The 22,982-nt window shown below is 41.6% G+C and overlaps 1 protein-coding gene across 9 annotated transcripts in view; it reads left to right on the forward strand.

Annotated features, from left to right (window-relative positions):
• Nucleotides 1–22,982, forward strand: part of LOC106608144 (myelin transcription factor 1-like protein) — a 355,994-nt gene that overhangs the window by 147,059 nt on the left and 185,953 nt on the right. The window lies entirely within an intron of this gene.

Below are 22,982 nucleotides of genomic sequence, written 5' to 3' on the forward strand. Positions count from 1 at the left end.
CAGTATACTTCTGTTACTGTCTATCTACCTTGTTACCTAGTCACTTTACCCCTACCTACAGTATACTGCTGTTGCTGTCTATCTATCCTGTTGCCTAGTCACTTTACCCCTACCTACAGTATACTGCTGTTGCTGTCTATTATCTATCATTTTACTTAGTCACTTTACACCTACCTTCACTATACTGCATTTACCGTCTATTATCTATCCTGTTAACTAGTCACTTTACCCTTACCTACAGTATACTGCTGTTACTGTCTATTATCTATCCTGTTACCCAGTCAATTTACCCCTTCCTACAGTATACTGCTGTTACTGTCTATCTATCCTGTTACCTAGTCAATTTACCCCTACCTACAGTATACTGCTGTTCCTGTCTATTATCTATCCTGTTAACTATTCACTTTACCCCTACCTACAGTATACTGCTGTTACTGTCTATTATCTATCCTGTTATCTAGTCACTTTACCACTACCTACAGTATACTGCTGTTACTGTCTATTATCTATCCTGTTAACTAGTCACTTTACCCCTACCTACAGTATACTGCTGTTACAGTCTATTATCTATCCTGTTAACTAGTCACATTACCCCTACCTACAGTATACTGCTGTTACTGTCTATTATCTATCCTGTTACCTAGTCACTTTACCCCTACCTACTGTATACTGATGTTACTGTCTATCTATCCTTTTACCTAGTCACTTTACCCCTACCTACAGTATACTGATGTTACTGTGTATTATCTATCCTGTTACCTAGTCATTTTACCCCTACCTACAGTATACTGCTGTTACTGTCTATCTATCCTGTTACCTAGTCACTTTACCCCTACCTACTGTATACTGCTGTTACTGTCTATCTATCCTGTTACCTAGTCACTTTACCCCTACCTACTGTATACTGATGTTACTGTCTATCTATCCTTTTACCTAGTCACTTTACCCCTACCTACAGTATACTGATGTTACTGTGTATTATCTATCCTGTTACCTAGTCATTTTACCCCTACCTACAGTATACTGCTGTTACTGTCTATCTATCCTGTTACCTAGTCACTTTACCCCTACCTACAGTATACTGCTGTTACTGTCTATCTATCCTGTTACCCAGTCAATTTAACCCTACCTTCAGTATACTGCTGCTACTGTCTATTATCTATCCTGTTAGCTAGTCACTTTACCCCTACCTACAATATACTGCTGCTACTGTCTATCTACCTTGTTACATAGTCACTTTACCCCTACCTACAATATACTGCTGCTACTGTCTATCTATCCTGTTAACTAGTCACTTTACCCCTACCTACAGTATACTGCTGTTACTGTCTATTATCTATCCTGTTACCTAGTCACTTTAACCCTACCTACAGTATACTGCTGCTACTGTCTATTATCTATCCTGTTACCTAGTCACTTTACCCCTACCTACAGTATACTGATGTTACTGTCTATCTATCCTTTTACCTAGTCACTTATCCCTACCTACAGTATACTGATGTTACTGTGTATTATCTATCCTGTTACCTAGTCATTTTACCCCTACCTAGCCTTCCCTGTAGCTCAGTTGGTAGAGCATGGTGTTTGCAACACCAGGGTTGTGGGTTCGATTCCCACGGGGGGCCAGCACAGATAAAAAATGTATGAAATTGTATGAAATGTATGCATTCACTACTGTAAGTCGCTCTGGATAAGAGCGTCTGCTAAATGACGTAAATGTTAAATGTTACAGTATACTGCTGTTACTGTCTATCTATCCTGTTACCTAGTCAATTTACCCCTACCTACAGTATACTGCTGTTACTGTCTATTATCTATCCTGTTAACTAGTCACTTTACCCCTACATACAGTATACTGCTGTTATTGTCTATTATCTATCCTGTTACCTAGTCACTTTACCCCTACCTACAGTATACTGCTGTTACTGTCTATCTATCCTGTTACCCAGTCAATTTAACCCCACCTTCAGTATACTGCTGCTACTGTCTATTATCTATCCTGTTAGCTAGTCACTTTACCCCTACCTACAATATACTGCTGCTACTATCTATCTATCCTTTTAACTAGTCAATTTACCCCTACCTACAGTATACTGCTGTTACTGTCTATCTATCCTGTTACCTAGTCAATTTACCCCTACCTACAGTATACTGCTGTTACTGTCTATTATCTATCCTGTTAACTAGTCACTTTACCCCTACCTACAGTATACTGCTGTTATTGTCTATTATCTATCCTGTTACCTAGTCACTTTACCCCTACCTACAGTATACTGCTGTTACTGTCTATCTATCCTGTTACCCAGTCAATTTAACCCTACCTTCAGTATACTGCTGCTACTGTCTATTATCTATCCTGTTAGCTAGTCACTTTACCCCTACCTACAATATACTGCTGCTACTGTCTATCTATCCTGTTAACTAGTCACTTTACCCCTACCTACAGTATACTGCTGCTACTGTCTATTATCTATCCTGTTACCTAGTCACTTTAACCCTACCTACAGTATACTGCTGCTACTGTCTATTATCTATCCTGTTACCTAGTCACATTACCCCTACCTACAGTATACTGCTGCTACTGTCTATTATCTATCCTGTTACCTAGTCACTTTACCCCTACCTACAGTATACTGCTGTTACTGTCTATTACCTATACTGTTAACTAGTCACTTTACCCCTACCTACAGTATACTGCTGCTACTGTCTATTATCTATCCTGTTACCTAGTCACTTTACCCCTACCTACAGTATACTGCTGTTACTGTCTATTATCTATCCTTTTACCTAGTCACTTTAACCCTACCTACAGTATACTGCTGCTACTGTCTATTATCTATCCTGTTACCTAGTCACTTTACCCCTACCTACAGTATACTGCTGTTACTGTCTATTACCTATACTGTTAACTAGTCACTTTACCCCTACCTACAGTATACTGCTGCTACTGTCTATTATCTATCCTGTTACCTAGTCACTTTACCCCTACCTACAGTATACTGCTGTTACTGTCTATTATCTATCCTTTTACCTAGTCACTTTAACCCTACCTACAGTATACTGCTGTTACTGTCTATTATCTATCCTGTTAGCTAGTCACTTTACCCCTACCTACAGTATACTGCTGTTACTGTCTATTATCTATCCTGTTACCTAGTCACTTTACCCCTACCTACAGTATACTGCTGTTACTGTCTATTACCTATACTGTTAACTAGTCACTTTACCCCTACCTACAGTATACTGCTGTTACTGTCTATTATCTATCCTGTTACCTAGTCACTTTACCCCTACCTACAGTATACTGCTGTTACTGTCTATTACCTATACTGTTAACTAGGCACTTTACCCCTACCTACAGTATACTGCTACTACTGTCTATTATCTATCCTGTTACCTAGTCACTTTACCCCTACCTACAGTATACTGCTGCTACTGTCTATTATCTATCCTGTTACCTAGTCACTTTACCCCTACCTACAGTATACTGCTGTTACTGTCTATTATCTATCCTGTTACCTAGTCACTTTACCCCTACCTACAGTATACTGCTGTTACTGTCTATTATCTATCCTTTTACCTAGTCACTTTAACCCTACCTACAGTATACTGCTGTTACTGTCTATTATCTATCCTGTTACCTAGTCACTTTACCCCTACCTACAGTATACTGCTGTTACTGTCTATTATCTATCCTTTTACCTAGTCACTTTACCCCTACCTACAGTATACCACTGTTACTGTCTATCTATCCTGTTAACTAGTCACTTTACCCCTACCTACAGTATACTGCTGTTACTGTCTATTATCTATCCTGTTACCTAGTCACTTTACCCCTACCTACAGTATACTGCTGTTACTGTCTATCTATCCTGTTACCTAGTCACTTTACCCCTACCTACAGTATACTGCTGTTACTGTCTATTATCTATCCAGTTACCTAGTCACTTTACCCCTACCTACAGTATACTGCTGTTACTGTCTATTATCTATCCTGTTAGCTAGTCACTTTACCCCTACCTACAGTATACTGCTGTTACTGTCTATTACCTATACTGTTACCTAGTCACTTTACCCCTACCTACAGTATACCACTGTTACTGTCTATCTATCCTGTTACCTAGTCACTTTACCCCTACCTACAGTATACTGCTGTTACTGTCTATTACCTATACTGTTACCTAGTCACTTTACCCCTACCTACAGTATACCACTGTTACTGTCTATCTAACCTGTTACCTAGTCACTTTACCCCTACCTACAGTATACTGCTGTTACTGTCTATCTATCCTGTTACCTAGTCACTTTACCCCTACCTACAGTATACCACTGTTACTGTCTATCTAACCTGTTACCTAGTCACTTTACCCCTACCTACAGTATACTGCTGTTATTGTCTATCTATCCTGTTACCTAGTCACTTTACCCCTACCTACAGTATACTGCTGTTACTGTCTATTATCTATCCTGTTACCTAGTCACTTTACCCCTACCTACAGTATACTGCTGTTACTGTCTATTATCTATCCTGTTATCTTGTCACTTTACCCCTACCTACAGTATACTGCTGCTACTGTCTATTATCTATCCTGTTACCTAGTCACTTTACCCCTACCTACAGTATACTGCTGCTACTGTCTATTATCTATCCTGTTACCTAGTCACTTTACCCCTACCTACAGTATACTGCTGTTACTGTCTATTACCTATACTGTTAACTAGTCACTTTACCCCTACCTACAGTATACTGCTGCTACTGTCTATTATCTATCCTGTTACCTAGTCACTTTACCCCTACCTACAGTATACTGCTGTTACTGTCTATTATCTATCCTTTTACCTAGTCACTTTAACCCTACCTACAGTATACTGCTGTTACTGTCTATTATCTATCCTGTTAGCTAGTCACTTTACCCCTACCTACAGTATACTGCTGTTACTGTCTATTATCTATCCTGTTACCTAGTCACTTTACCCCTACCTACAGTATACTGCTGTTACTGTCTATTACCTATACTGTTAACTAGTCACTTTACCCCTACCTACAGTATACTGCTGTTACTGTCTATTATCTATCCTGTTACCTAGTCACTTTACCCCTACCTACAGTATACTGCTGTTACTGTCTATTACCTATACTGTTAACTAGGCACTTTACCCCTACCTACAGTATACTGCTACTACTGTCTATTATCTATCCTGTTACCTAGTCACTTTACCCCTACCTACAGTATACTGCTGCTACTGTCTATTATCTATCCTGTTACCTAGTCACTTTACCCCTACCTACAGTATACTGCTGTTACTGTCTATTATCTATCCTGTTACCTAGTCACTTTACCCCTACCTACAGTATACTGCTGTTACTGTCTATTATCTATCCTTTTACCTAGTCACTTTAACCCTACCTACAGTATACTGCTGTTACTGTCTATTATCTATCCTGTTACCTAGTCACTTTACCCCTACCTACAGTATACTGCTGTTACAGTCTATCTATCCTGTTACCTAGCCGCTTTACCCCTACCTACAGTATACTGCTGTTACCGTCTATCTATCGTGTTACCTTGTCACTTCACCCCTACCTACAGTATACTGCTGTTACTGTCTATTATCTATCCCTTTCCTAGTCACTTTAGCCCTACCTACAGTATACTGCTGTTACTGTCTATCTATCCTGTTAGCTAGTAACTTTACCCCTACCTACAGTATACTTCTGTTACTGTCTATCTACCTTGTTACCTAGTCACTTTACCCCTACCTACAGTATGCTGCTGTTACAGTCTATTATCTGTCCTGTTAACTAGTCACTTTACCCCTACCTACAGTATACTGCTGTTACTGTCTATTATCTATCTTGTTAACTAGTCACTTTACCCCTACCTACTGTATACTGCTGTTACAGTCTATTATCTATCCTGTTAACTAGTCACTTTACCCCTACCTACAGTATACTGCTGTTACTGTCTATCTATCCTGTTACCTAGCCGCTTTACCCCTACCTACAGTATACTGCTGTTACTGTCTATTATCTATCCTGTTGCCTAGTCACTTTACCCCTACCTACAGTATACTGCTGTTACTGTCTATCTATCCTGTTACCTTGTCACTTTACCCCTACCTACAGTATACTGCTGTTACTGTCTATTATCTATCCCTTTCCTAGTCACTTTAACCCTACCTACAGTATACTGCTGTTACTGTCTATCTATCCTGTTACCTTGTCACTTTACCCCTACCTACAGTATACTGCTGTTACTGTCTATTATCTATCCTGTTACCTAGTCACTTTACGAATATCCTACAGTATACTGCTGTTATTGTCTATTATATATCCTGTTACCCAGTCAATTTACCTCTACCTACAGTATACTGCTGTTACTGTCTATCTATCCTGTTAACTAGTCACTTTACCCCTACCTACAGTATACTGCTGTTACTGTCTATTATCTATCCTGTTACCAAGTCACTTTACGAATATCCTACAGTATACTGCTGTTATTGTCTATTATATATCCTGTTACCCAGTCAATTTACCCCTACCTACAGTATACTGCTGTTACTGTCTATCTATCCTGTTAACTAGTCACTTTACCCCTACCTACTGTATACTGCTGTTACTGTCTATCTGTCCTGTTAACTAGTCACTTTACCCCTACCTACAGTATACTGCTGTTACTGTCTATTATCTATCCTCTTACCTAGTCACTTTACCCCTACCTACAGTGTACTGCTGTTACTGTCTATTATCTATCCTGTTACCTAGTCACTTTACCCCTACCTACAGTATACTGCTGTTACAGTCTATTATCTGTCCTGTTAACTAGTCACTTTACCCCTACCTACAGTATACTGCTGTTACTGTCTATTATCTATCCTGTTACCTAGTCACTTTACCCCTACCTACAGTGTACTGCTGTTACTGTCTATTATCTATCCTGTTACCTAGTCACTTTACCCCTACCTACAGTATACTGCTGTTACAGTCTATCTATCCTGTTACCTAGCCGCTTTACCCCTACCTACAGTATACTGCTGTTACTGTCTATTATCTATCCCTTTCCTAGTCACTTTAACCCTACCTACAGTATACTGCTGCTACTGTCTATTATCTATCCTGTTAGCTATTCACGTTACCCCTACCTACAGTATACTGCTGTTACTGTCTATCTATTCTGTTAGCTAGTAACTTTACCCCTACCTACAGTATACTTCTGTTACTGTCTATCTACCTTGTTACCTAGTCACTTTACCCCTACCTACAGTATACTGCTGTTACTGTCTATTATCTATCCTGTTACCTAGTCACTTTACCCCTATCTACAGTATACTTCTGTTACTGTCTATCTACCTTGTTACCTAGTCACTTTACCCCTACCTACAGTATACTGCTGTTACTGTCTATTATCTATCCTGTTACCTAGTCACTTTACCCCTACCTACAGTATACTGCTGTTACAGTCTATTATCTATCCTGTTACCTAGTCACTTTACCCCTACCTACAGTATACTGATGTTACTGTCTATCTATCCTGTTGCCTTGTCACTTTACCCCTACCTACAGTATACTGCTGTTACTGTCTATCTATCCTGTTACCTTGTCATTTTACCCCTACCTACAGTATACTGCTGTTACTGTCTATTATCTATCCTGTTACCTAGTCACTTTACGAATATCCTACAGTATACTGCTGTTATTGTCTATTATCTATCCTGTTACCCAGTCAATTTACCCCTACCTACAGTATACTGCTGTTACTGTCTATCTATCCTGTTAACTAGTCACTTTACCCCTACCTACTGTATACTGCTGTTACTGTCTATCTGTCCTGTTAACTAGTCACTTTACCCCTACCTACAGTATACTGCTGTTACTGTCTATTATCTATCCTGTTACCTAGTCACTTTACCCCTACCTACAGTGTACTGCTGTTACTGTCTATTATCTATCCTGTTACCTAGTCACTTTACCCCTACCTACAGTATACTGCTGTTACAGTCTATTATCTGTCCTGTTAACTAGTCACTTTACCCCTACCTACGGTATACTGCTGTTACTGTCTATCTATCCTGTTACCTTGTCATTTTACCCCTACCTACAGTATACTGCTGTTACTGTCTATTATCTATCCTGTTACCTAGTCACTTTACGATATCCTACAGTATACTGCTGTTATTGTCTATTATCTATCCTGTTACCCAGTCAATTTACCCCTACCTACAGTATACTGCTGTTACTGTCTATCTATCCTGTTAACTAGTCACTTTACCCCTACCTACTGTATACTGCTGTTACTGTCTATCTGTCCTGTTAACTAGTCACTTTACCCCTACCTACAGTATACTGCTGTTACTGTCTATTATCTATCCTGTTACCTAGTCACTTTACCCCTACCTACTGTATACTGCTGTTACTGTCTATCTGTCCTTTTAACTAGTCACTTTACCCCTACCTACAGTATACTGCTGTTACTGTCTATTATCTATCCTGTTACCTAGTCACTTTACCCCTACCTACAGTGTACTGCTGTTACTGTCTATTATCTATCCTGTTACCTAGTCACTTTACCCCTACCTACAGTATACTGCTGTTACAGTCTATTATCTGTCCTGTTAACTAGTCACTTTACCCCTACCTACGGTATACTGCTGTTACTGTCTATTATCTATCCTGTTAACTAGTCACTTTACCCCTACCTACAGTATACTGCTGTTACTGTCTATTATCTATCCCTTTCCTAGTCACTTTAACCCTACCTACAGTATACTGCTGCTACTGTCTATTATCTATCCTGTTAGCTATTCACGTTACCCCTACATACAGTATACTGCTGTTACTGTCTATCTATCCTGTTACCTAGTAACTTTACCCCTACCTACAGTATACTTCTGTTACTGTCTATCTACCTTGTTACCTAGTCACTTTACCCCTACCTACAGTATACTGCTGTTACTGTCTATTATCTGTCCTGTTAACTAGTCACTTTACCGCTACCTACAGTATACTGCTGTTACTGTCTATCTATCCTGTTACCTAGTAACTTTACCCCTACCTACAGTATACTTCTGTTACTGTCTATCTACCTTGTTACCTAGTCACTTTACCCCTACCTACAGTATACTGCTGTTCCTGTCTATTATCTATCCTGTTAACTAGTCACTTTACCCCTACCTACAGTATACTGCTGTTACTGTCTATTATCTATCCTGTTATCTAGTCACTTTACCCCTACCTACAGTATACTGCTGTTACTGTCTATTATCTATCCTGTTAACTAGTCACTTTACCCCTACCTACAGTATACTGCTGTTACAGTCTATTATCTATCCTGTTAACTAGTCACTTTACCCCTACCTACAGTATACTGCTGTTACTGTCTATTATCTATCCTGTTACCTAGTCACTTTACCCCTACCTACAGTATACTGCTGTTACTGTCTATCTATCCTGTTACCTTGTCACTTTACCCCTACCTACAGTATGCTGATGTTACTGTCTATCTATCCTGTTGCCTAGTCACTTTACACCTTCCGACAGTATACTGCTGTTACTGTCTATCTATCCTGTTACCTAGTCACTTTACCCCTACCTACAGTATACTGCTGTTACTGTCTATCTATCCTGTTGCCTAGTCACTTTACCCCTACCTACAGTATACTGCTACTAGTGTCTATTATCTATCTTGTTACCTTGTCACTTTACCCCTACCTACAGTATACTTCTGTTACTGTCTATTATCTATCCTATTAACTAGTCACTTTACCCCAACCTACAGTATACTGCTGTTACTGTCTATTATCTATCCTGTTACCTAGTCACTTTACCCCTACCTACAGTATACTGCTGTTACTGTCTATCTATCCTGTTACCTAGTACTTTACCCCTACCTACAGTATACTGCTGTTACTGTCTATTATCTATACTGTTACCTTGTCACTTTACCCCTACCTACAGTATACTGCTGTTGCTGTCTATCTATCCTGTTGCCTAGTCACTTTACCCCTACCTACAGTATACTGCTGTTGCTGTCTATTATCTATCATTTTACTTAGTCACTTTACCCCTACCTTGACTATACTGCTGTTACTGTCTATTATCTATCCTGTTACCTAGTCACTTTACCCCTACCTACACTATACTGCTGTTACAGTCTATTATCTGTCCTGTTAACTAGTCACTTTACCCCTACCTACAGTATACTGCTGTTACAGTCTATCTATCCTGTTACCTAGCCTCTTTACCCCTACCTACAGTATACTGCTGTTACTGTCTATTATCTATCCCTTTCCTAGTCACTTTAACCCTACCTACAGTATACTGCTGCTACAGTCTATTATCTATCCTGTTAGCTATTCACGTTACCCCTACCTACAGTATACTGCTGTTACTGTCTATCTGTCCTGTTACCTAGTAACTTTACCCCTACCTACAGTATACTTCTGTTACTGTCTATCTACCTTGTTACCTAGTCACTTTACCCCTACCTACAGTATACTGCTGTTACTGTCTATTATCTGTCCTGTTAACTAGTCACTTTTCCCCTACCTACAGTATACTGCTGTTACTGTCTATCTATCCTGTTACCTAGTAACTTTACCCCTACCTACAGTATACTTCTGTTACTGTCTATCTACCTTGTTACCTAGTCACTTTACCCCTACCTACAGTATACTGCTGTTGCTGTCTATCTATCCTGTTGCCTAGTCACTTTACCCCTACCTACAGTATACTGCTGTTGCTGTCTATTATCTATCATTTTACTTAGTCACTTTACACCTACCTTCACTATACTGCATTTACCGTCTATTATCTATCCTGTTAACTAGTCACTTTACCCTTACCTACAGTATACTGCTGTTACTGTCTATTATCTATCCTGTTACCCAGTCAATTTACCCCTTCCTACAGTATACTGCTGTTACTGTCTATCTATCCTGTTACCTAGTCAATTTACCCCTACCTACAGTATACTGCTGTTCCTGTCTATTATCTATCCTGTTAACTATTCACTTTACCCCTACCTACAGTATACTGCTGTTACTGTCTATTATCTATCCTGTTATCTAGTCACTTTACCACTACCTACAGTATACTGCTGTTACTGTCTATTATCTATCCTGTTAACTAGTCACTTTACCCCTACCTACAGTATACTGCTGTTACAGTCTATTATCTATCCTGTTAACTAGTCACATTACCCCTACCTACAGTATACTGCTGTTACTGTCTATTATCTATCCTGTTACCTAGTCACTTTACCCCTACCTACTGTATACTGATGTTACTGTCTATCTATCCTTTTACCTAGTCACTTTACCCCTACCTACAGTATACTGATGTTACTGTGTATTATCTATCCTGTTACCTAGTCATTTTACCCCTACCTACAGTATACTGCTGTTACTGTCTATCTATCCTGTTACCTAGTCACTTTACCCCTACCTACTGTATACTGCTGTTACTGTCTATCTATCCTGTTACCTAGTCACTTTACCCCTACCTACTGTATACTGATGTTACTGTCTATCTATCCTTTTACCTAGTCACTTTACCCCTACCTACAGTATACTGATGTTACTGTGTATTATCTATCCTGTTACCTAGTCATTTTACCCCTACCTACAGTATACTGCTGTTACTGTCTATCTATCCTGTTACCTAGTCACTTTACCCCTACCTACAGTATACTGCTGTTACTGTCTATCTATCCTGTTACCCAGTCAATTTAACCCTACCTTCAGTATACTGCTGCTACTGTCTATTATCTATCCTGTTAGCTAGTCACTTTACCCCTACCTACAATATACTGCTGCTACTGTCTATCTACCTTGTTACATAGTCACTTTACCCCTACCTACAATATACTGCTGCTACTGTCTATCTATCCTGTTAACTAGTCACTTTACCCCTACCTACAGTATACTGCTGTTACTGTCTATTATCTATCCTGTTACCTAGTCACTTTAACCCTACCTACAGTATACTGCTGCTACTGTCTATTATCTATCCTGTTACCTAGTCACTTTACCCCTACCTACAGTATACTGATGTTACTGTCTATCTATCCTTTTACCTAGTCACTTATCCCTACCTACAGTATACTGATGTTACTGTGTATTATCTATCCTGTTACCTAGTCATTTTACCCCTACCTAGCCTTCCCTGTAGCTCAGTTGGTAGAGCATGGTGTTTGCAACACCAGGGTTGTGGGTTCGATTCCCACGGGGGGCCAGCACAGATAAAAAATGTATGAAATTGTATGAAATGTATGCATTCACTACTGTAAGTCGCTCTGGATAAGAGCGTCTGCTAAATGACGTAAATGTTAAATGTTACAGTATACTGCTGTTACTGTCTATCTATCCTGTTACCTAGTCAATTTACCCCTACCTACAGTATACTGCTGTTACTGTCTATTATCTATCCTGTTAACTAGTCACTTTACCCCTACATACAGTATACTGCTGTTATTGTCTATTATCTATCCTGTTACCTAGTCACTTTACCCCTACCTACAGTATACTGCTGTTACTGTCTATCTATCCTGTTACCCAGTCAATTTAACCCCACCTTCAGTATACTGCTGCTACTGTCTATTATCTATCCTGTTAGCTAGTCACTTTACCCCTACCTACAATATACTGCTGCTACTATCTATCTATCCTTTTAACTAGTCAATTTACCCCTACCTACAGTATACTGCTGTTACTGTCTATCTATCCTGTTACCTAGTCAATTTACCCCTACCTACAGTATACTGCTGTTACTGTCTATTATCTATCCTGTTAACTAGTCACTTTACCCCTACCTACAGTATACTGCTGTTATTGTCTATTATCTATCCTGTTACCTAGTCACTTTACCCCTACCTACAGTATACTGCTGTTACTGTCTATCTATCCTGTTACCCAGTCAATTTAACCCTACCTTCAGTATACTGCTGCTACTGTCTATTATCTATCCTGTTAGCTAGTCACTTTACCCCTACCTACAATATACTGCTGCTACTGTCTATCTATCCTGTTAACTAGTCACTTTACCCCTACCTACAGTATACTGCTGCTACTGTCTATTATCTATCCTGTTACCTAGTCACTTTAACCCTACCTACAGTATACTGCTGCTACTGTCTATTATCTATCCTGTTACCTAGTCACATTACCCCTACCTACAGTATACTGCTGCTACTGTCTATTATCTATCCTGTTACCTAGTCACTTTACCCCTACCTACAGTATACTGCTGTTACTGTCTATTACCTATACTGTTAACTAGTCACTTTACCCCTACCTACAGTATACTGCTGCTACTGTCTATTATCTATCCTGTTACCTAGTCACTTTACCCCTACCTACAGTATACTGCTGTTACTGTCTATTATCTATCCTTTTACCTAGTCACTTTAACCCTACCTACAGTATACTGCTGCTACTGTCTATTATCTATCCTGTTACCTAGTCACTTTACCCCTACCTACAGTATACTGCTGTTACTGTCTATTACCTATACTGTTAACTAGTCACTTTACCCCTACCTACAGTATACTGCTGCTACTGTCTATTATCTATCCTGTTACCTAGTCACTTTACCCCTACCTACAGTATACTGCTGTTACTGTCTATTATCTATCCTTTTACCTAGTCACTTTAACCCTACCTACAGTATACTGCTGTTACTGTCTATTATCTATCCTGTTAGCTAGTCACTTTACCCCTACCTACAGTATACTGCTGTTACTGTCTATTATCTATCCTGTTACCTAGTCACTTTACCCCTACCTACAGTATACTGCTGTTACTGTCTATTACCTATACTGTTAACTAGTCACTTTACCCCTACCTACAGTATACTGCTGTTACTGTCTATTATCTATCCTGTTACCTAGTCACTTTACCCCTACCTACAGTATACTGCTGTTACTGTCTATTACCTATACTGTTAACTAGGCACTTTACCCCTACCTACAGTATACTGCTACTACTGTCTATTATCTATCCTGTTACCTAGTCACTTTACCCCTACCTACAGTATACTGCTGCTACTGTCTATTATCTATCCTGTTACCTAGTCACTTTACCCCTACCTACAGTATACTGCTGTTACTGTCTATTATCTATCCTGTTACCTAGTCACTTTACCCCTACCTACAGTATACTGCTGTTACTGTCTATTATCTATCCTTTTACCTAGTCACTTTAACCCTACCTACAGTATACTGCTGTTACTGTCTATTATCTATCCTGTTACCTAGTCACTTTACCCCTACCTACAGTATACTGCTGTTACTGTCTATTATCTATCCTTTTACCTAGTCACTTTACCCCTACCTACAGTATACCACTGTTACTGTCTATCTATCCTGTTAACTAGTCACTTTACCCCTACCTACAGTATACTGCTGTTACTGTCTATTATCTATCCTGTTACCTAGTCACTTTACCCCTACCTACAGTATACTGCTGTTACTGTCTATCTATCCTGTTACCTAGTCACTTTACCCCTACCTACAGTATACTGCTGTTACTGTCTATTATCTATCCAGTTACCTAGTCACTTTACCCCTACCTACAGTATACTGCTGTTACTGTCTATTATCTATCCTGTTAGCTAGTCACTTTACCCCTACCTACAGTATACTGCTGTTACTGTCTATTACCTATACTGTTACCTAGTCACTTTACCCCTACCTACAGTATACCACTGTTACTGTCTATCTATCCTGTTACCTAGTCACTTTACCCCTACCTACAGTATACTGCTGTTACTGTCTATTACCTATACTGTTACCTAGTCACTTTACCCCTACCTACAGTATACCACTGTTACTGTCTATCTAACCTGTTACCTAGTCACTTTACCCCTACCTACAGTATACTGCTGTTACTGTCTATCTATCCTGTTACCTAGTCACTTTACCCCTACCTACAGTATACCACTGTTACTGTCTATCTAACCTGTTACCTAGTCACTTTACCCCTACCTACAGTATACTGCTGTTATTGTCTATCTATCCTGTTACCTAGTCACTTTACCCCTACCTACAGTATACTGCTGTTACTGTCTATTATCTATCCTGTTACCTAGTCACTTTACCCCTACCTACAGTATACTGCTGTTACTGTCTATTATCTATCCTGTTATCTTGTCACTTTACCCCTACCTACAGTATACTGCTGCTACTGTCTATTATCTATCCTGTTACCTAGTCACTTTACCCCTACCTACAGTATACTGCTGCTACTGTCTATTATCTATCCTGTTACCTAGTCACTTTACCCCTACCTACAGTATACTGCTGTTACTGTCTATTACCTATACTGTTAACTAGTCACTTTACCCCTACCTACAGTATACTGCTGCTACTGTCTATTATCTATCCTGTTACCTAGTCACTTTACCCCTACCTACAGTATACTGCTGTTACTGTCTATTATCTATCCTTTTACCTAGTCACTTTAACCCTACCTACAGTATACTGCTGTTACTGTCTATTATCTATCCTGTTAGCTAGTCACTTTACCCCTACCTACAGTATACTGCTGTTACTGTCTATTATCTATCCTGTTACCTAGTCACTTTACCCCTACCTACAGTATACTGCTGTTACTGTCTATTACCTATACTGTTAACTAGTCACTTTACCCCTACCTACAGTATACTGCTGTTACTGTCTATTATCTATCCTGTTACCTAGTCACTTTACCCCTACCTACAGTATACTGCTGTTACTGTCTATTACCTATACTGTTAACTAGGCACTTTACCCCTACCTACAGTATACTGCTACTACTGTCTATTATCTATCCTGTTACCTAGTCACTTTACCCCTACCTACAGTATACTGCTGCTACTGTCTATTATCTATCCTGTTACCTAGTCACTTTACCCCTACCTACAGTATACTGCTGTTACTGTCTATTATCTATCCTGTTACCTAGTCACTTTACCCCTACCTACAGTATACTGCTGTTACTGTCTATTATCTATCCTTTTACCTAGTCACTTTAACCCTACCTACAGTATACTGCTGTTACTGTCTATTATCTATCCTGTTACCTAGTCACTTTACCCCTACCTACAGTATACTGCTGTTACTGTCTATTATCTATCCTTTTACCTAGTCACTTTACCCCTACCTACAGTATACCACTGTTACTGTCTATCTATCCTGTTAACTAGTCACTTTACCCCTACCTACAGTATACTGCTGTTACTGTCTATTATCTATCCTGTTACCTAGTCACTTTACCCCTACCTACAGTATACTGCTGTTACTGTCTATCTATCCTGTTACCTAGTCACTTTACCCCTACCTACAGTATACTGCTGTTACTGTCTATTATCTATCCAGTTACCTAGTCACTTTACCCCTACCTACAGTATACTGCTGTTACTGTCTATTATCTATCCTGTTAGCTAGTCACTTTACCCCTACCTACAGTATACTGCTGTTACTGTCTATTACCTATACTGTTACCTAGTCACTTTACCCCTACCTACAGTATACCACTGTTACTGTCTATCTATCCTGTTACCTAGTCACTTTACCCCTACCTACAGTATACTGCTGTTACTGTCTATTACCTATACTGTTACCTAGTCACTTTACCCCTACCTACAGTATACCACTGTTACTGTCTATCTAACCTGTTACCTAGTCACTTTACCCCTACCTACAGTATACTGCTGTTATTGTCTATCTATCCTGTTACCTAGTCACTTTACCCCTACCTACTGTATACTGCTGTTACTGTCTATTATCTATCCTGTTACCTAGTCACTTTACCCCTACCTACAGTATACTGCTGTTACTGTCTATTATCTATCCTGTTACCTAGTCACTTTACCCCTACCTACAGTATACTGCTGTTACTGTCTATCTATCCTGTTAACTAGTCACTTTACCCCTACCTACAGTATACTGCTGCTACTGTCTATTATCTATCCTGTTAACTAGTCACTTTACCCCTACCTACAGTATACCACTGTTACTGTCTATCTATCCTGTTACCTAGTCACTTTACCCCTACCTACAGTATACCACTGTTACTGTCTATCTATCCTGTTACCTAGTCACTTTACCCCTACCTACAGTATACCACTGTTACTGTCTATCTACCTTGTTACCTAGTCACTTTACCCCTACCTACAGTATACCACTGTTACTGTCTATCTACCTTGTTACCTAGTCACTTTACCCCTACCTACAGTATACTGCTGTTACTGTCTATCTATCCTGTTACCTAGTCACTTTACCCCTACCTACAGTATACCACTGTTACTGTCTATCTATCCTGTTACCTAGTCACTTTACCCCTACCTACAGTATACTGCTGTTACTGTCTATTATCTATCCTGTTAACTAGTCACTTTACCCCTACCTACAGTATACCACTGTTACTGTCTATTATCTATCCTGTTAACTAGTCACTTTACCCCTACCTACAGTATACTGCTGTTACAGTCTATCTATCCTGTTACCTAGTCACTTTACCCCTACCTACAGTATACTGCTGTACTGTCTATTATCTGTCCTGTTAACTAGTCACTTTTCCCCTACCTACAGTATACTGCTGTTACTGTCTATGATCTATCCTGTTACCTAGTCACTTACCCTACATACAGTATACTGATGTTACTGTCTATTATCTATCCTGTTACCTAGTCACTTTACCCCTACCTACAGTATACCACTGTACTGTCTATCTATAATGTACCTAGTCACTTACCCCTACCTATATGTACAGTCATAGCTACCTAAATTACCTGCACGTCGACTCGTGTGTGTAGTCATGTTATTTTTACTCCTTTTTGTTATTTGTTATTCACTGTGTATTTATTCCTCATTTCACTATTTAATTTAACTCTGCATTGTTGGATTAGCACCCGTAAGTAAGCATTTCAATGATAGTCGACACCCGTTGTTTACGACGCGTGTGACAAAGAAAATTGTCTTTGATTTACTTTAGTTTGATCATATGGGTTTGTCTGACTCAATAAAGATATAAAAAAACATGAGGTCTTTCCCAGCATCTCCCCTCACTCTCCCTCCTCCCATCACTCTCCCTCCTCCCATCACTCTCCCTCCTCCCATCACTCTCCCTCCTCCCATCACTCTCCCTCCTCCCCTCACTCTCCCTCCTCCCATCACTCTCCCTCCTCCCATCACTCTCCCTCCTCCCATCACTCTCCCTCCTCCTCCCATCACTCTCCCTCCTCCTCCCATCACTCTCCCTCCTCCCCTCACTCTCCCTCCTCCCATCACTCTCCCTCCTCCCCTCACTCTCCCTCCTCCCCTCACTCTCCCTCCTCCCCTCACTCTCCCTCCTCCCATCACTCTCCCTCCTCCCATCACTCTCCCTCCTCCCCTCACTCTCCCTCCTCCCATTACTCTCCCTCCTCCCCTCACTCTCCCTCCTCCCATCACTCTCCCTCCTCCCATCACTCTCCCTCCTCCCATCACTCTCCCTCCTCCCCTCACTCTCCCTCCTCCCCTCACTCTCCCTCCTCCCATCACTCTCCCTCCTCCCATCACCCTCCCTCCTCCCATCACTCTCCCTCCTCCCATCACTCTCCCTCTTCCCATCACTCTCCCTCCTCCCATCACTCTCCCTCCTCCCCTCACTCTCCCTCATCCCCTCACTCTCCCTCCTCCCATAACTCTCCCTCCTCCCATCACTCTCCCTCCTCCCATCACTCTCCCTCCTCCCATCACTCTCCCTCATCCCCTCACTCTCCCTCCTCCCATCACTCTCCCTCCTCCCATCACTCTCCCTCATCCCCTCACTCTCCCTCCTCCCATCACTCTCCCTCCTCCCATCACTCTCCCTCATCCCCTCACTCTCCCTCCTCCCATCACTCTCCCTCCTCCCATCACTCTCCCTCATCCCCTCACTCTCCCTCCTCCCATCACTCTCCCTCCTCCCATCACTCTCCCTCCTCCCATCACTCTCCCTCCTCCCATCACTCTCCCTCCTCCCATCCCTCTCCCTCCTCCCATCACTCTCCCTCCTCCCATCACTCTCCCTCATCCCCTCACTCTCCCTCATCCCCTCACTCTCCCTCATTCTCTCACTCTCCCTCCTCCCATCACTCTCCCTCATCCCCTCACTCTCCCTCATTCTCTCACTCTCCCTCCTCCCATCACTCTCCCTCATCCCCTCACTCTCCCTCATTCTCTCACTCTCCATACTCCCATCACTCTCCCTCATCCCCTCACTCTCCCTCATCCTCTCACTCACCCTCATCCCCTCGCTCTCCCTACTCCCATCACTCTCCCTCCTTCCATCACTCTCCCTCATTCTCTCACTCTCCCTACTCCCATCACTCTCCCTTTTCCAATCACTCTCCCTCATCCCCTCACTCTCCCTCATCCCCTCACTCTCCCTACTCCCACCACTCTCCCTCATCCCCTCACTCTCCCTACTCCCATCACTCTCCCTCCTCCCATCACTCTCCCTCATCCCATCACTCTCCCTCCTCCCATCACTCTCCCTCCTCCCACCACTCTCCCTCCTCCCACCACTCTCCCTCATTCTCTCACTCTCCCTCATCCCCTCACTCTCCCTCATCCCCTCACTCTCCCTCATCCCCTCACTCTCCCTCCTCCCATCACTCTCCCTCCTCCCTCCTCCCATCACTCTCCCTCATCCCGTCACTCTCCCTCATCCCCTCAGTCTCCCTCATCCCGTCACTCTCCCTCCTCCCATCACTCTCCCTCCTCCCATCACTCTCCTTGGTCCCTTACGACTCACACTCTGATGTGTTGTTCTCAGTATGGCCCAAGACCAGGGAAACAATCACCCAGCTCCCTCTCACATACCTCATCTCTCTCTCTCTCTCTCTCGCTCTCTCTCTCTCTCTCTCTCTCTCTCTCTCTCACATACCTCATCTCTCTCTCTCTCATACCTCATCTCTCTCTCTCTCTCTCTCTCTCACATACCTCATCTCTCTCTCTCTCTCTCTCTCTCTCTCCCTCTCACATACCTCATCTCTCTCTCTCTCTCTCTCTCCCTCTCACATACCTCATCTCTCTCTCCCTCTCACATACCTCATCTCTCTCTCCCTCTCACATACCTCATCTCTCTCTCTCTCTCTCTCTCTTCCTCTCACATACCTCATCTCTCTCTCTCTCTCTCTCTCTCACATACCTCATCTCTCTCTCTCTCTCTCTCTCTCTCTCTCTCTCTCTCTCTCTCTCTCTCTCTCTCTCTCTCTCTCTCTCTCTCACATACCTCATCTCTCTCTCTCTCTCACACACACATACCTCATCTCTCTCTCTCTCTCTCTCTCTCTCTCTCTCCCTCTCACATACCTCATCTCTCTCTCTCACATACCTCATCTCTCTCTCTCACATATCTCTCTCTCTCTCTCTCTCTCACACATACCTCATCTCTCTCTCTCTCTCTCTCTCTCTCACATACCTCATCTCTCTCTCTCTCTCTCTCTCTCTCACATACCTCATCTCTCTCTCTCTCTCTCTCTCTCTCTCTCTCTCTCTCTCTCTCTCCTCTCTCTCACACACACATATCTCATCTATCTGTCTCTCTCTCTCTTTCACATACCTCATCTCTCTCTCTCTCTCTCTCCTCTCTCTCTCTCTCTCTCACTCTCACAAACCTCATATCTCTCTCAAATTCAAATTCAAGCTGCTTTATTGGCATGAAAAACATTGTGTCAATATTGCCAAAGCAACAATGTATACAATATACATTGTAATAAAATTATAAACAATAACAAATAATAATATAAAATGGCAGTAAATAATAATACAAAAATTAAATATAAAAATCTAAATATGGAAAATGAATCTATAACTAACTTATAACTAAATAACGGTCATCTTCACCATTACATCAGTACTACAACTACTATCGTCATTACTACTACTACTACCATCACCATCACTAAACTGCTATCATCACCATTACCACCCATACCACTACTATTTGGAATGATAAACAACAATAATAATAGTAATAACAATAATAGTAATAATAAGTAAGTTACTGCTTACTATGCAGATGTTATTATTCAGTGTCCCTCAGGCTATGGCAGGCAAATACATATTTGGCTGCAAGAGGAGCCATTGCTCCTTCGCCCATGAGTATTTTTAGTTTTTCCTCTGGGTTTAATAAATTCAAATTTGGAATAAATGTAGTCATTTCTGTGAATAAGGAATCTCTCTCTCTCTCTCTCACACACATACATCATATCTCTCTCTCTCTCTCTCTCTCTCTCACACATACTTCTTCTCTCTCTCACACATACCTCATATCTCTCTCTCTCTCTCATATACCCTCATCTCTCTCTCTCTCTCTCTCTCACATACCTCATCTCTCTCTCTCTCTCTCTCTCTCTCACACATACCTCATACCTCATATCTCTCTCTCTCTCTCTCACACACACATACCTCATATCTCTCTCTCTCATATACCTCATCTCGCTCTCACACATACCTCATATCCTCTCTCTCTCTCCCTCTCTCTCACATACCTCATCTCTCTCTCTCTGTCTCTCTCTCTCTCACATACCTCATATCTCTCTCTCTCTCTCTCTCTCTCTCTCTCTCTCTCTCTCTCTCTCTCTCTCACACATACCTCATATCTCTCACACACATACCTCATATCTCTCTCTCTCTCTCTCTCTCTCTCTCTCTCTCTCTCTCTCTCTCACATACCTCATATCTCTCTCTCTCTCTCACATACCTCATATCTCTCTCTCTCTCTCACACACCTCATATCGCTATCTCTCTCACACACCTCATATCGCTATCTCTCTCACACATCTCTCTCTCTCTCTCTCTCTCTCTCTCTCTCTCTCTCTCTCTCTCTCTCTCTCTCTCTCTCTCTCTCTCTCTCTCTCTCTCACACACATACCTCATCTCTCTCTCACATACCTCATCTCTCTCTCTCTCTCTCTCATACCTCATCTCTCTCTCTCTCTCTCTCTCTCTCTCACACACACCTCATCTCTCTCTCTCGCTCTCCTCTCTCTCACCACACACCTCATCTCTCTCTCTCTCTCTCTCTCTCTCTCACACACCCTCATCTCTCTCTCTCTCTCTCTCTCTCACATACCTCATCTCTCTCTCTCTCTCTCTCTCTCTCTCTCTCTCACACATACCTCATCTCTCTCTCTCTCTCTCTCACACACACCTCATCTCTCTCTCTCTCTCTCTCACACACACCTCATCTCTCTCTCTCTCTCTCTCTCTCTCTCACATACACCTCATCTCCTCTCTCTCTCTCTCTCTCTCTCTCTCACACACACCTCATCTCTCCTCTCTCTCTCTCTCACACACACCTCATCTCTCTCTCTCTCTCACACACACTCATCTCTCTCTCTCTCTCTCTCTCTCTCTCTCTCTCTCTCTCTCTCTCTCTCTCTCTCTCTCTCTCTCTCTCTCTCTCTCTTCTCTCTCTCTCTCTCTCTCTCTCTCTCTCTCTCTCTCTCTCTCTCTCTCTCTCTCTCTCTCATAGCAAGGCCGTTGGGAGGAGAGCCAAACAGAAGGATTAATCCCTACTCTGCATACTTAACAGGCAGAAGCCGTCTCATCCAATACTACATGTCCCTTGGTTCCACACTGAATGTAGGCCTATTTTCCCTGCTTCCTCATTTTGGGTATCAAATCAGAACACATGTGACTATTCAGTGGAATGAACCAGAAATGCCACTCAGTCCTGTGGTGCAGAACGGGATCCAAACCCTCTGAGACAAGGGCCCTTGGCCTGCATACCAATGGCTTGTCTGACACCAGAGCCACACAATGTCTCATAGATAGGAGAAAGTACTATAGAAAAAAAAACAATATCATATTAATCTGTGTCCCAAATGGCACCCTAATCCAAATGCAGTGTACCCGCCAAAGACTATTTCTCTTTTCATGGGCGGTTGTGTTCATGGGTGGTTATGTTCATGGGTGGTTATGTTCATGGGTGGTTGTATTCATGGGTGGTTGTGTTTATGGGTGGTTGTGTTC

Source organism: Salmo salar, chromosome 06, assembly GCF_965601325.2.
Source record: "Salmo salar chromosome 06, fSalSal1, whole genome shotgun sequence".
NCBI classification, from domain to species: Eukaryota; Metazoa; Chordata; class Actinopteri; order Salmoniformes; family Salmonidae; genus Salmo; species Salmo salar.